The sequence below is a fragment of the Oryctolagus cuniculus genome, chromosome 16 (genome assembly GCF_051225735.1).
Source record: "Oryctolagus cuniculus isolate XC-2025 breed Fujian yellow rabbit chromosome 16, ASM5122573v1, whole genome shotgun sequence".
Taxonomy (NCBI): Eukaryota; Metazoa; Chordata; class Mammalia; order Lagomorpha; family Leporidae; genus Oryctolagus; species Oryctolagus cuniculus.
Window position 1 is genome coordinate 87,925,585 of NC_142882.1, and position 15,707 is coordinate 87,941,291.

Below are 15,707 nucleotides of genomic sequence, written 5' to 3' on the forward strand. Positions count from 1 at the left end.
GATTCGATCCCCATATGCCCACAGTGACCGGGGCTGGGCCAAGCTGAAGCTGGGTCTCCCACGTGGGTGGCAGGAATCCAACTCCTTGAGCCATCACTTCTGTCTCCCAGGGTTTACATTAGCAGGAAGCCAGAGTCAGGAGCCGGAGCAGGGAGGCAGGTACCCCAGTGTGCATCTTCACTGGTACATTAAGTGCTAGACTAAATGCCAGCCCCAAACTTACTTTAATTCCATTTCCCCACACACTTTTTGAAGTCCGCTCATATCGTCTGAAGACGTCGTGACGCATGTAGAACAGCCTGTCTGACGTAGACACGGCTGTGAGAGTGTGGCCAACAGGGGCAGCGCTGGAACCTGAGTGCTCGGTGCTGGCTGCACATGAGCGCAGTCTGATCTCGTGGGAACTGCAGACCAGCCATCCCTAGAGAAACAGCAGGTCTCGGGGTGCAGGGGTGGGGAGGGGAGCAGCACTTTCACCCCAGAGGACATCAGCAGTGTCCGGAGACACTTGTGTCACCACTGGGGGCTTTCACTAGAGGCTTCCAGTGGACACACCTCAGGGACACTGCCGATTGCTGCCCCGTGCGCGAGGCAGCCCTGCGCCACCAAAAATCGTCTGGGCCACACGTCAGCATGCCCAGCTCCTGAAACCTGACTCTGAGATTCCTGTCAATCACATTTTACAAAGCGTCCCAGGGAAACGAAGCTCGAGCGCGCTCGTGTCCATCATACAGTCACGTGTTGCATGATGAGTGAGCTGTGTTGTAGACTGTAAACACGCTCCTGAGTCTGGTGCCCCGCTTAAAATCTAGGATCTCCAGGTTCCAGAGCACATGCATGTATCTATCTCGTCCTGTTACTTCTCCCCAGGTGTCACCATCCTGCGTTGTCACAAGTGTGACCACCTATCATCCTTTCCCACTGCAAGCTGCCACAGGGTGAGAATATGCTAAGTCATAAGGCCACTTTGCTTTTGATGGACATTTGGGCTGGGTGGGATACTTTCTTTCTTTCTTTTTTTTTTTTTTTTAACAGGCAGAATGGATAGTGAGAGAGAGAGAGACAGAGAGAAAGGTCTTCCTTTGCCATTGGTTCACCCTCCAATGGCCGCCACGGCCGGCGCACTGCGGCCGGCGCACCACGCTGACCCAAAGCCAGGAGCCAGATACTTATCCTGGTCTCCCATGGGGTGCAGGGCCCAAGCACTTGGGCCATCCTCCACTGCAATCCCGGGCCACAGCAGAGAGCTGGCCTGGAAGAGGGGCAACCAGGACAGAATCCGGCACCCTGACCGGGACTAGAACCCGGTGTGCCGGCGCCGCAAGGCGGAGGATTAGCCTAGTGAGCCGCGGCGCCGGCCATGGGTGGGGTACTTTTTTTGGTATTAGGAACATAATAGTTGCATATCTCCCGGTGGATGTATACGACATTTTCTTCAAGGCTTGTACTTCAACAGCTAGATCATAGAGTGTGTGAGTGAATGTTTGGATAATGCCACCATTTTCCAAAGGTATCCAAATTTATAGTCTGAGCCATGTGTGCGAGGAGGGTCCCCTTGAGGCCCGTGTCCCCAACACTTTGTACTATATAATTTCCTTGTTTTTACCATCTGATGGGTCTAAGATGATACCTTAACGAGGGTCTTCAGTACGCACTTCTTTTATTACTAATGAAGTTGGAAGTTTTTCCTGTGCTCTCTTTTGTGGAAGTCTAACCCTGTTTCTTACCAGTGTTTTACTTTGGGGATGTTTGCATTTTTCCTGTTGATTTGCAGGACTTTGGAGGTTAGCACTGGGGTGATGTCAAGGGCTAATTCTCTCAGGCAGAGGTTGGAGTTTCTGCTCATGAGCTCAGCGGATCCGCTTGGTAATGAAGAAGGTGCCCCCTGGCAGAGGGAGTCCCACGGCTGGGGTCACCCTGTAGGGTAAGACTCCACTCTGTTTCCTCGGCCGATGGCTGGAATGTCGCATGGTAACTTCTGGTTTGCATTTAGAATGACGTACTGTGTTTACCTGTGGAAAGAGAGAGGTCACGCTGTTTAAACCCAGCAAGGGTGACCAAGAGCCATGACTCTCATCCCGCCGGTTCGGGGAGGATGCCTGGAAGAGCCTGAGATGAAGCCGCACCTGTCGCGCCTCTCCGAGTGGGGAAGCCTTCCACTGGTCCCGCCGGCTACCACACACACGCCCAGGAATTCCGAAGTCAGCCTCCCGGAATTGAGCAGAGTAACTGTCATCAAATCAGAGCAGTTTGATCAGGGGCTCGGGTCAACACGAAACAGCACGTGTCTCTGCAACTCTGGATGTAGGTGCCCCACGTCACCCGACAGCTGCCTGCGTAGCCGATTCCATGTGTGTTTAGTATCCAGGGGCTCTGATGAATGGAGACACTTGATTTTCTTGGCTCTGTAGTTTCTGTAGCGTGTTTTCTGTGGATTCATTTGTGTGACCTCAGACAGTGCAACTGAAAGACGGTTCCTTCCTTAGCCAAAACAATGGACGTGGGTGAATGTACTGTGGAAGAAGCAGAGGGTGTCGGACCTGCCGGTGCTGGTCACGTCAGTCATGGAGCTTGTTTGCTTTAAACTAGGAAAGCTCCTTGGTTGTGAACACAAGGACACCCAGAGAGAATGAATTGCGCTCACTGCGGAGCTGAAATTGACAAGGCAGTGACCGCACAGTTAAGAGAGGGGAGAAGCCATGGGTTTGAGCTCAGGATGGTTACGCACTGGGAAAACAAGCCCTCATTTTGCTAATGCTGTGGTGATGCTGGGAATTTGAAGGGCGCTTGTCTGGGGTCTCACGGATGACGAATAAGACTGCACAAACTCACTAGTAAATACTGTTTATCTTGAGTGGTGATATTGGTGAAAATACCCGGCAGATATCAAACTGAAGAAAGTGACATTCTTTGTACATACAGAGACAAGAGTAATTTCATAGAAATTGATGAAGTCGCTAAGTAAGAGCAGAACTCCATTCCTTGTTAGAAACAGGGATAGGCCAGCACCGCGGCTCACTAGGCTAATCCTCCACCTAGCGGCGCCTGCACACCAGGTTCTAGTGCCGGTCGGGGCGCCGGAGTCTGTCCCGGTTGCCCCTCTTCCAGGCCAGCTCTCTGTTGTGGCCAGGGAGTGCAGTGGAGGATGGCCCAAGTGCTTGGGCCCTACACCCCATGGGAGACCAGGAGAAGCACCTGGCTCCTGCCATCGGATCAGCGTGGTGCGCCGGCTGCGGCGGCCATTGGAGGGTGAACCAACGGCAAAGGAAGACCTTTCTCTCTGTCTCTCTCTCTCACTGTCCACTCTGCCTCTAAAAAGAAAAGAAAAGAAAAGAAAAGAGAAGAAAAGGAAAAAGGAAAAAGGAAAAGGAAAAGGAAAAGGAAAAAGAAACGAAACGAAACAGGGATAGGATAAAATGGGGCCAGCACTGTGGCTCAGTGGGTTAACGCCCTGGCCTGAAGTGCCAGCATCTCAAATCGGTGCCAGTTTGAGACCCAGCTGCTCCACCTCTGATCCAGCTCTCTGCTATGGCCTTGGAGAGCAGTAGAAGATGGCCCAAGTCCTTGGGCCTCTGCACCTGCGTGGGAGACCTGGAAGAAGCTCCTGGCTTTGGATCAGCACAGCTCCCGCTGTTGTGGCCAATTGGGGAGTAAACCATTGGATGGAAGACCTCTCTCTCTACCTCTACTTCTCTCTATATAACTCTGACTTTCAAATAAATAAATCTTTAAAAAAATCATTAAAGAAATTGTGTTTAATAGCCTGTTGAGTAAGAAATACAGTGATAGCATTCAAAAATTGAAGAACAATCTTCAGAATGGGTTGTGAAGTCAGGATTCTCACTCGGGTCCAAGTGACAGGCTGTGCCGTCCACGCCGAGCGGCTTCAGTAGAGATCGGGAGAGCAGCGCGAGCGTGTGGAGAGATTAAATGAGGTGACGTGGAAAGCTGCATTGCAAAAAGCAGATTTACAAACAGAGGTCTGAGCGACCTGCTGACAGGAAGGCCCCCACGCAACGCAAAGATCGAGTCTTCAGTGGGTGGCAGAGGACAGATTTCAACAGCAAGAGTTTCTATTTGGTGGGGAAAGAAATGTAGCTTCAAGAGAGACAGCACTTTCTGTTTTGTCCTTTCTGTTTCCGTATCTGCTAGTCCCCGGAGCGTAGCTGAGCCTTTGGGCCCCTTTGTCCTGAGGACGTGGATTGTCAGGCCGGGAGAACTTGCCGCCGACGGTCAGCCACATTCCTGGCTGCTGTTTTTCCAGTCTGAGTGCTGAGCGTTTATGCTTAGAGAAATCAAGCCATGGGCTTGGGGTGGGGGAAGGTGCTTGGTTCAGAAGGAGTTGGGAAGCGGGGCGTCTGGAAGTGGGGGGGACCCTCATTTCCCTTGCTCCAGGCACCCCACGTACTCAAGGCGGTGTGCAAACGCCCGAGGAGTGAGAACCTCTTCAGGGACTGTGCATTCTGGAATCCCAGACGTCTTAGAAGTGAGCAGGTGCCACAGCAACCAGAGACCTGCCCCTGAATTCCAGTCTGGGTAGGAAAGACCCAAGGACCTCTAGACTGTGGGCAGGGAGGCTCCCAACAGCGCATGGACGTGCAGTTTTCCTGGCCGCTTAGCGGAGTTTCAGGGTCACGTGTAATTTGGTTTAGATAACTAAGGAAATATCGTCATGCCCAAAAGTACTGTAACATTCATAACTTGCATTTTAAAAGGTTAGGTTTTTAGGAAGCAGTAAGTCACAGATCCTTCTGCCTTGGCTTGTTTCTAGCAAGCAGTGAAAGGCTTGAGGGAGAGCGCCAAGGTGGAGAAAACTTAAAGCCATGCAAGGCCTTTAATCACCTGCAGAATGACAGCATCAGCGCGGATGTGGAAAGCGATCTGGAGTTCCTCCCTTCATCCCGGTTCTTTGTTTCCGGACAATCTCTTGAATGTAGAAAGGAAAGGCCTGGGGGTAGAAACAGTTGGTAAGAGGAGGGTAGAGAAAGATTAATCCTGAACAAAGACAGGAAGCAGAGGAGACTCCAGCCCTGGTTGCGAGCCCTCCTTGGCCGCCCTGGAGCCAGATACGGCAACGCACGTTCTGCTGAGGGTAACAGAATGCACCCCTCCACGCCTGGCAGCCCCCTCCAGGCTGAGGAAGGCTACCAGGTCCCCAGTTTTTGTGCACTTGATTTTCTGTTGAAAGATTCATGATTACTCGCGAGTGGGTGAACTCTCGCATCGTCTGCCGGTCCTCCTGCTGGAGTCTGGCGGCCAGCCTCACCTGGCGCTGAGAGGCAGGATGTACCCTTCCGAAACCCTGTGGGTGGAAGAAAATTTGCCTTGGCCCAGGTTTGCCTCAGACAAACCTGCTAACCACCGTGTGCAACAGCAACCAAGAAGTTTTGGCAGGCAGCCAACTTTCTAAGGTTAAACGTAAATTTTTCAAAGTGATTCGATAAGAAGATAATAATACCATCCATTCTTCGTTTTGGCAACGTAACAAAGCCAGATGTGTCTGACCATAACTGAGCAGTCCAAACAGACACCATGAGTTACCTGCCATTTCCGGCTGGCAGAGCGAGTGGTTTTGTCCTAAAAAGAAATCACACCCATGGAGAGAACTGGAGTCGACGGTGCTGTTACATAAAGCCCAGACTTCCTGCTCAAATTCCAGCAGCAGTTTTTTTGCAAACTGGAGGGAAAAATAAGGGAAAGTTATAGAGCCATGATTCTGTCTCAGGGTGTAGACTGATTGCCAGCTCTGCCCAAGGATGGCCTAACCCAGGTCACAGGAAAGTCTCACTGAGAAATGGTCACAGCGGTTCTTAGAATACACTCAGCACCCAGGTCGAGGGTTCGAGTGGGAACCTCTGCGTCCTGTTCACCCATGGTAGTTTTTCAGAACTCTTGGACCCACTGTGGCAGGCGACTGACACGTTAGGAAAGATAATGTATTGGTTCATTCGCAGCCGTGTCGCGTATCATGCCCAGTGTGGCCTCTCTCGTTTTATACTCTGACATTTTGTTTGCTTAATTTCATCTTCGTTTTCTTTTGCTGTGTACGTTTTTTAGACAACTTTGCATACTGTATATTCCTCCATAAAAGTTTGATCTGGGATGGGGAGACATGTACTTTAACTAGTTTGCTTGGTCCTCCGAAATCAACCATCTCTGTATCACTCTGCAGATGGACACACACACGGCCCAGCTGTGCACCGTGTTGCCCATCACTGATGAATTATTCGCCGGAATCGGGCTCTGGGATAACAGTGGACTGAGCTCTTTTGCCTGGACTCTGTGGGCAGCTTTCAGCACTTTGACCCACACTCCTAAGAAGTCATTTCCAAGCACATTGTTGGATCCTGATGCCCCCTAAAGTGAAATCCAGATTAGCTAAGGGAGGAAAATGAACTACACGAGACTTTGTTCTGAGTAGAATTGTGACGTGTAGGAGTTGGTCATTTTTGTCCAGTTCTCACTCCTTGCTACCAAGAGGCGGGGGCCTGGCCCCCATCAGCCACAGCACCCATCCCACACTCACTACCGGCCCTTGCGCCCTCCCACACACACACACACACATGCACACACACACAAGCACACACCTCACTGTAATGTCTTTAACCATATTCCATCAAGCTCCCAGCTCCAACTGCCTACGTTATTAAACCGCCCGGTAAGCCAACAATTGTTCAGGTTCAGAGATTTGTAAATCTTGGTGCTCTAGGGGTGTTTCATAAGATACTAATTAGTTAATTACAGCAGCTAAACCTGGGCTCCCCTCCCAAAATTAAAGCTTATGAAATGTCAGCAGGCAGCTCGCTTCATCCGGTCTCATCCGGCGCTGCTGCCGGGACATAGTGGGGACCGTTCGCCTGACCACCATGGAGGAAGCGGGGCGTGCCACATGCCCTTTGCTTAGCCTCTCTGGTCCACGTTGAGGAAACCATTAAATCACCGAACTTGTGTGTTTTAAAAACTCATAACCAGGAGCTCTAAAGCAGTGAGAAGGCGGACTCCCAGTGCCGGTGTATAAGTGAGCTGGAACCACACCCTGAGAACCCTGCCGGGCCAGTCAGTGTCAAGGTCAGCTGCAGAGCCACCTGTTTAGAGGGAGAAGATGGGGGGATGGGAACAGCGTTATATTCTTAGAATTGTGTCTGTGAATAACCTTGAATTTGTTAAAAGCTAAAAAAAAGGTTTGTGTTAAATAATACAATAAAAACAAAAGAGAGACACCTGTTTAGGAATCCCTATTCTACCTGCTTATAGGTCATATGTCTTTGGCAAGACAACTTAAATCCTGTTTCAGTTTTCCCATGCATACAACAGACGAATGAAAACCAATTAGTGTCTGCATTTATGGAGTGTTGTGATAATGAAAGAAGGCACTGCTGTGTGTGAGGGACAGCGTGCACCTGCAGGTACCTGGGGCCTGGCACTCCTCGTGCGCACTGGGGCTTCAGAATACAGGATGGGAGCAGCAGAAGGCGTCTCACTCACCAGGGAGGCTTCCGGGACTCCCCACGCAGAGCTCAGAGGCCCCTACAAATCACGCTGGTAACTAGTCATCAGTGCAGGGTTAAACCTGATTATTATTTGCAGGTAAAGCTGCTCATGTGACGAATTAACATGACTTCCAAACAGCACTGTTATTTGATATGGTATACACTGGATTTGCTCAAGCACTCCAGTTCTCAATTATCTGTAATCAGGGTTTTAAATAAAGGATGAGGTAAGGAAGGAAACAATAAAAGGAATTTTATTGACTCCTCTTAAACGTATTTTAACCTGCCTGCCATCACAGGCCCATAAAGTGTTGTTATTTTCTCCCAAGCAATTATACAGGTGCCTGTTTCCATGTTGGCTCATGAAATCTCAGGAAATAAGTTAATTGGTACTTTATAGATTTCTTAATGACTTTATTCTGAATAAGTCCCGTGAAAGAGGAAAGAGAAAGTAACAATTTAGAAAGCGTTTTTAGGAGAGAAGGTTAAATAACAGACGTGATGAGGGTGCGGTGGTCAGGTGCTGGCGGGGGCGCCTGCATCCATATTGGAGTACCTGGCTTCGAGTCCCAGCTCCACTTCCCATTCCAGCTTCCTGCCGGTGCACACTCTGGGAGGCAGCAAGCGCTTGGGTCCCTGCCACCCTCACGGGAAACCCAGAGTGAGTTCCGGGCTCCTGGCTACTGCCCGGCCCTGCCTGGCCTGCTGGAGGCATCTGGAGTGTGAACCAGTGGATCAAAGATCTCCGTCTTTGCCTGCCTGCCTGCCTGCCTGCCTGCCTCTCAGATGATGAAAACAAATAAATTAATTTTTTAAAGATACATAAAATGAAGAAGGAATTTTTTGCCTAGCTGAAGTCGGCAGGTTAAGGGAAACTGATCCTGAAGAGTGAACTGAAGTGGTCCGAGCCTTCCCTGGGGTTGAGGCTTTAATTCCCATGCGCGGCAGAACGGGAGTGTGTTTGCTCTCGCTTCCGATGTCACCATTTCTAGGCAGGCAGGACAAGGGAAGCAGAGGTGCTCATCTGCGAGGAAGAGCTGGGTTGAACCCGTGTCCTCGCCTCTTTCCAGCTACGTCATCTTCCTCGCCAGGAGGCGTTCCCTCTGCTCCTTGGCAACCAAAGGTCTGTCTTGGCTTGTCGGTCTGCTACAAGCGTTTTTACCCGCATGGATCACCTGAGGTTTCCAAGCCAGTAAATCACAGACTTCCCTTATGGAGGCGCGAGTTAAGAGGATGGTCTGATTGGAACAGTACCTCACGGGTGTATGAGTCTGGGCACATACTCAGGCTCTCTGCAGTCCCAGGCGAGGCGGTGTGGAGCTAGCATCCCCTAACAGGCCTGACTTTTGTCTGGCCAGATAAACAAAGAGGAATTCATTCCATTTTAAGTTACTGTTGCTCTTGGAATAATGTATTAAGCATTTTGCCATATTCATGGGAAATATCTGACCTGAGCCTGAATGTTGTGAATTATTTTTTCCTATTCATGCCCAAATGACTTTAATCATCTGTATATACCCTGAGGGGTGTAATTTCAAAAAGATTGTGGAAAAAATGGAGTTAAAAAATAATGGAAAATTGAGGCGAGCATTGTCACTCAGCGGGTTAAGCTGGGGCCTGCAACACCAGCACCCCATGTGAGTACCAGTTCGAGTCCCAGCTGCTCCACTTCCGAGCCAGCTCCCTGCTAATGTGCCTGGGATGGCCAAGTCTTTGGGCCCCGCTGTCCATGGGGGAGACCCGGGTGAAGGTCCAGGCTCTTGGCTTCAGCCTGGCCCAGTGCCTGCCTTTGTGGCCATTTGGGGAAGTGAACCTGCAGATGGAAGATTTCTCTTTCTATTAATCCCTTGCTTTCTGTGTCTTTCTGACTTATAATTTTTTTAAAAATCTTTTTTTAAAGAATGGAAAATGGAATTATTTGGCTGCCAAAAGCTTTGAAATCTGAGTTGCTCTTTCATGAGCCACATTTTCTTGAGCTTTTTGAAGATCCCTCATGTGCATGAATTCCCAAAACATTTTGCATCAAAATAAAATTGTCTTTTAATTCCATTTTCTACAAACTGTTTGAAAGATGCTCTCGTACTGGGATGTACAACACAAAAGCACTTGTTCAGGACCCTCCACTGTCTCTGTTGACGAGTTTATAACGATAATTTCTTAAACTTCTCTGAACATCTGTTTGCTATGGACCAGCTAAGCGGATTAGAGGCAGAAATTTATCATGAAAACAGATAAAATTATCCCCCTGAGCCCTGCCGTGTGAGAGTTCACAGTCTGGTGAGAGAGACAGGCACCTGAGCTGATTCTAAGAGCAAGGAAGCAGGAGTTCCTGTGAGAAAACCTGTGCCGGTGACAAAATTCCTGTGCCTTTGCCTTCTAGGGTTAATTATCACATCCTATTTCAAGTCGTGCTTCTAAATGATCCAGTTTTTGCCCCCGGGTTTTATTTTGCTTAGTCAACTACTCAAACTCTGCAAAATGCTACAGAACAAAATTAAGTGCAAAATGTTATGCAACTGTGCTCTGGGTTAAAATATTTTCGATGAACTTTTCGAACTTTGCGAATACTGAATGAGAGTTAGCAAAGAAAACGTTGGGTCGCAGTGGACGCTGAGTCACTGCCAACCCCTGGGGCCCTGCTCTGCCCTCCCCTCGCTCCCCCTCACTCTCTTATGGCCTCTGGACACAGCCTCACCCCCTTCTTCCAGAAAACGCCTGTATTTCAACAAACGCCCCCCGGTTTCCACACTGGCCCCATCCGTTAGTGCGGTATTAAAACCTGCAGGTAAAATTGGGTTCCTAACCCCGGGAAGCCCGTTCTTTGCATTTCAGTGTGATTCTCACTATTGATTGTGCTTCAGACCCTCCCGGGAAGGGGACTGAAAAGGCAGATCTGCCCACCCCACCCTTGGAGATCTGTGGCAGCATCCAGCTCTCTACAGCCCTGGACGCGGTGGGGCTCCGCCCAGGCTGCAAATGGTTTAGAAAGTCAGTGAGACCCCAGACTCTGATTCCTTTCTCGGCTGCAGCTGCCTGCTGCCTGCTGCCTGCAGGATGAGCCTGGAAGCTGGGTTTATGGCCCAGGGAGGATAAAGCAGAGGCCGAGTGGCAGACACCAGGCACCGCTGCGTGGGACGATAACCCCTCTGCAAACCTGGAGATTAAGGGAAATTTTACTAGGGCAGGTTGGAATTCCATCGTTCTCCTCCTGCACATCCAGAGCCTGGCACTAGACCGTATCTCCCAGAACAAGATGAAAAGCAGCTCTGGTGATGAATGGGGCCGGCTCAAAGGTAGGAGCCTACCCATCCTTAGACTGTCTCCAAACAAAATCACCCGGGGGCCTGCAGTTGAAAAACCCTAATTGCCCACGCAGGGCTTCTCGTCAACCTTTGAATCGATTGGACTTAGTTTATTTGTACAGATTCAGGAACACAGTGATGCTTCCCGCCCGTGCACCCCCCTTGCTCCTCCCTCTCCTATTCCCACTCGTGATTTTTACAAAGATCTATTTCAGTTTACTTAATACTCGTAAGGTTAACCCTGCACTAAGTGAAGAGTTCAACAGAGAGGAAGAAGAAAACCCTGCTCCTCCATGGAAGAGACGGGGCTGCGAGCAACCATCGCATCCCAAAGCGCCCATCTCACCCCACGGGTTACCTGTAGGGACTCTGCTACCCACCAGGTCAGGAAGACAGCTGGTGCTTGTCTTCCAGGGGCTGGCTTATTTTCTCATCACCACTTTAGTTTCCCAGTCTGTATATGAGCAGACAGCCACGGGGCTAACCAGGTATTTGAGGAAAACCTTTAATAAGGAACTCGGATAAAAGTGAAGATTCTCATTGGCTATAAAAAAAGCAGAATGGACAAAATAAGGGGCTATTTAGAAGCAATAACAGGCGAAAAAAGAAGGAAAACTCAATGATACACACGGAGATACATTAGGATGGCCATGACACAATAAAAGAGCGTGACTTTTAAAAATTAGACAAGAACGCTCTTTCCATCAACCGTGTGAGGCAGATGAGCTGAGTCGGATGGAGGACACCTCGGTGGCAGGAGGTGGAGGCAGACGCAGCCGAGAGGAGGAACAGCGTGGGGTGATGGCTCGGGGCTTTGCCTGGACTGAGAGGCGGTGGAAAGGATGAAAGGAGCAAACGGGGGCCCATTGCAGTCAGATGTCAGAGAATGTGGAGCAGGAGGCGACACCAACAGTGTCCAGAGAAGTCATTTCCTACAGTGTCCCCAAGGCGCTGGACTTAGTGGCAGCTCCGTGAGCAGGAAACAGCCAGCCAGTCTCTTAACGTCCTGCGGCAAAGTCATTTCCAACCTAGGAGTCCGTGCCAGCCACGTTCTCAACCTGGTGGAAGAGCGGGAGGAAGTCGCGTCTCACACACACTGCTTCCTCGCGAGTAGAGGCGCCACGGGTTAGGAGCCACGGCTCCGGGGCTGGCACGGAGCGGAAGGCAGCCGTGATGCAGAACCCGGCTGCTTCTCACAGGAGCTGGCTTAAGCCAAGGATGAGTCCGTCTCCGTCAGCAGGAGCTCCTAGAACGCGGTGCTGCGGTTGGTGCCTGAACACTGCCGAGATGCGCTGCTCACGTCTGTGGTCAGGGTGGCAGCTGATTCCGCTTCTGCTAAGGGCTCTCTCCCGGGCTTGCAGACGGCCGCCTTCTCCCTGGGTCCTCACACAATCACTGCCTAAAAGCCTTATCCCCAAAAGTAGCCACCTTGGAGGTTCAGATGTAAGCAGTCAAATGGGGGTGGCGGGGAGGGGAGGCGATACAGTAACCAGGAATTGCTCTGAATAAAATAGAGGCTGAGGAGCTGGTGCTGTGGCTTAGGGGGTAAAGCTGCCACCTGCAGTGCCGGCATCGACCCTCCCTCCCTCCCTCCCTCCCTCCCTCTCTCCCCTTCTCCCCCTCCTTCTCTCTCTCTCTCTCTCTCTCTCTGCCTCTGGAACTCTGCCTTTCAAATAAAAATAAGTCTTTAAAAAAAAGCAGATGCTCAACACTGGATCATTCCCCAGAAATTCCTGATAAAGTCAGCACAGAAGTTGTTCCTCCGCTGCCAGGATGCCCCGAGAGTCAGTGTCACCGGGATGTCACTGGTGTGGGGACAGCTGGTAGTGTGTTCCTATGACTGACTAGTGATCTCAAATGCTTATTGTAAAGTTTCTGGTCAGCTTGAAAAAAATCTGTACCTATATGGGTTTTTTTTTTAACTTGACTGCATACAACTTTATTTCAAATTTTTTTCAGTTGCATCTCAATTTGTACAGCATAACATTGTGCAGAAATGACCCTGAGATACCTTTAGTTAGGAAAAATCAAAATAGATGATAAAAATAACAGCTAATATTTATTCCCTACTAGACAGTAGTCCCACCATGTCATAATGGGAGCGCTCCTGTCGTCCTCACTTTAAGAAAAGGAAGCGGAAGCCTGGAGAAGCTCAGGACCTGGCTTCCCAAGGACGTGAAATCGTGAAGCGGCCGAGTCCCGGCCCAGGCGGGATCTGAGGGAAGCTGTCTGCTCTCCGGATTCAGGGTTCTGTGTGGTTCCCACGCCCTGTAAAGGGGTCCTGACACCCAGCCACACCTGTGATAAAACTGTGTAATCCTGCAGCTCAGCATGCTCCAAGCCAAATATTCTGTTACCCCCGGAACAGAGTTCGATGAGGCCAAGTGGATTTAAGTGCACTGAAAATCTGAAGCCTACGGACCTGCTGGTGGCTACTCCATCCTCCGCCTCTAGTGGGGCTCTTAATAAATTGACAGAGAAAAGAGAAGTGAAATTTCAGTATTATGTTGACAGCACATGAGAAGAAAAATTCATTTGTGTCCAAATTTTACATAAAAAAGGAATGACACAAAATGTCAATGACAGTTAATGATTTTGATTCTACTCAATTTTTTCATCTTTGGGAAAAATAATTACGATTCAGATTATTCTACAATGCGTTCAGCTTAGATTTACTGAGTCATCAACTTCTACTCTATCTTATAAGTACTGGTGAAGGGCCGGTGCCGCGGCTCACTAGGCTAATCCTCCGCCTTGCGGCACCGGCACACCGGGTTCTAGTCCTGGTCGGGGCGCCGGTTCTGTCCCGGTTGCCCCTCTTCCAGGCCAGCTCTCTGCTGTGGCCAGGGAGTGCAGTGGAGGATGGCCCAAGTGCTTGGGCCCTGCACCCCATGGGAGACCAGGAGAAGCACCTGGCTCCTGCCATTGGATCAGCGTGGTGTGCCGGCCGCGGTGGCCATTGGAGGGTGAACCAACGGCAAAGGAAGACCTTTCTCTCTGTCTCTCTCTCTCACTGTCCACTCTGCCTGTAAAAAAAAAAAAAAAAAAAAAAAAAAAAAAGTACTGGTGAAGATTAAAACTCAGGATGGGGCTGGTGTTGTGCTGTGATAGGTTAAGCCGCGATCCGCAAGGCCAGCGTCCCATGCAGGTGCTGGCTCACAACCCGTTTGTTCCAGTCCCAGTGCAGCTCCCTGCTAACGTGCCTGGGAAGGCAGCACAAGATGACCCAAGCTCTTGGGCCCTGCCGTTACATGGGAGATCTGGACGGGCTCTTGGCTCCTGGCTGCAGCCTGACCCAGCACTGGCTTTTTTTTTTTTAATCCAACTTTTTTTAAATAGACTCTTTTTATCGTTTTATACTTTATATCTTGTGCTTGCCTTTGGGTAGGGTTGGACATAAATCTTTATCGTTTAAAAGATATTTAGGGACCAACACTTTGGCTCAATGGGTTAAAGCCCCAGCCTGCAGTGTTGGCATCCAATATGGGCACCGGTTCGAGTCCTGGCTGCTCCACTTCTGATCCAGCTCTCTGCTAATGCACCTGGAAATTCAGTGGAAGATGGCCCAAGTCCTTGGGCCCTTGTACCCATGTGGGAGACCAGGAAGAAGTTCCTGTTCCTGGCTTCAGATCGGCTCAGCTCTGCTCTGAATGTTGTGGCCATTTGGGGAGTGAACCAGCAGGTGAAAGACCTCTTTCTCTGTTTCTACCTCTCTGTAACTCTTTGAAATAAAAAAAAAAAAAAATTATTTAGCCAGTTATTTGAGAAGTAGAGATCCGGATGGCTCCCATCTCCTCATTGGTTCTCCAGATGCCCACAGCAGCCAGAGCTGGGCCCAGCACTAGCCAGGGCCTGAAGCACGTCTCCCACGTGGATGGCAGGCAGGAAGAGCCGGGAAGCAGACCCAGGCACTCCAGTGTGGTGCACGGACACCATAGCCTCTAGGCGCGATGCCTGCCCCTGTATCTTATTTCTAAGAGATGCAGGAGATAACATCCCTGAATGAAATACTGACCTAATCATCCCCCAAGAACGTCAATGCCAGGTCTGATTCTCCTATTCTGGTAAATTGTTATCTATAACTCCTCGTGCTTGATGTTAGTAACAGTTACTCGCTTTCGTTGGTCTCGGTCATTCTCCTGGCAAACCAGAGTTATCCCATGGCACAGTGTTTCCCTGTACGCTCCGCCCATTAAAGAGAGATTTGGTGTAAAGACATTATTTGGTCAATTCATTAAAAAAATAAAATCTGGGTCCAAGTGATCAAAGCTCTCCTTGTATTTTTAGCGAATAATTAATCTTCGCTTTACTACGGACACTCATCAACACAGAAAAGAAATAACCAAGCAAGTACTTGAGCAAGAATGACCCCATTTATCAAGTTGACATTCTGGCTGCTTCTCAAAGGAAGCAAAGCCCATCGCTGGTGTACAGAGAGGCAAATTCTAATCGAATCACTCATGCCGCTTGGGGATGGTTGATTAATGAGACCCCACGTGCGTTTATTAATCTTTCTGCAGTCTCTCCCTCTCGCTGTCGAGACACAGACATTCTGTTTGGAAGCCACCTTTATTTTCTTTATGTCTCATGCAAATTGAATCATGATTTAGGTTTGGAATTGTTTTATAAACTGCTTGGAGGCCATTTATTCCTGAGCTAAATTCATTCTTCTAGGCTACTGCACGTTATGAAGATCTTTTTATCTTTCTGACGTCTTGGTAAAATCCACCCGGTAGATAAAGCATGTTTTGTTTTGCTTCAAGCATATTTTGTTTGTTTCAAGCATATTCTTCTTGCTCTACCCGTTAGAATAGGAAAAGATATAAACATTCAGCTTTAAATGGGAGCATCAGAATAGTTATTCTCAAGGTCAACAACAGGCCCCTTCATGCTGTCTTTGAAGCAAGTGTGAACA

The 15,707-nt window shown here is 49.4% G+C and overlaps 1 protein-coding gene and 1 long non-coding RNA gene across 2 annotated transcripts in view; one reads left to right on the forward strand and one right to left on the reverse strand.

Annotated features, from left to right (window-relative positions):
- Positions 1-15,707, forward strand: part of SEMA3E (semaphorin 3E) — a 249,216-nt gene that overhangs the window by 87,713 nt on the left and 145,796 nt on the right. The window lies entirely within an intron of this gene.
- Positions 4,724-7,087, reverse strand: LOC149121858 (uncharacterized). The gene is made up of 3 exons (XR_016223423.1): positions 7,036-7,087; positions 5,542-5,677; positions 4,724-5,302 (listed from the first exon to the last, which is right to left on the reverse strand). It is a non-coding gene; the product is annotated as an uncharacterized LOC149121858 (long non-coding RNA).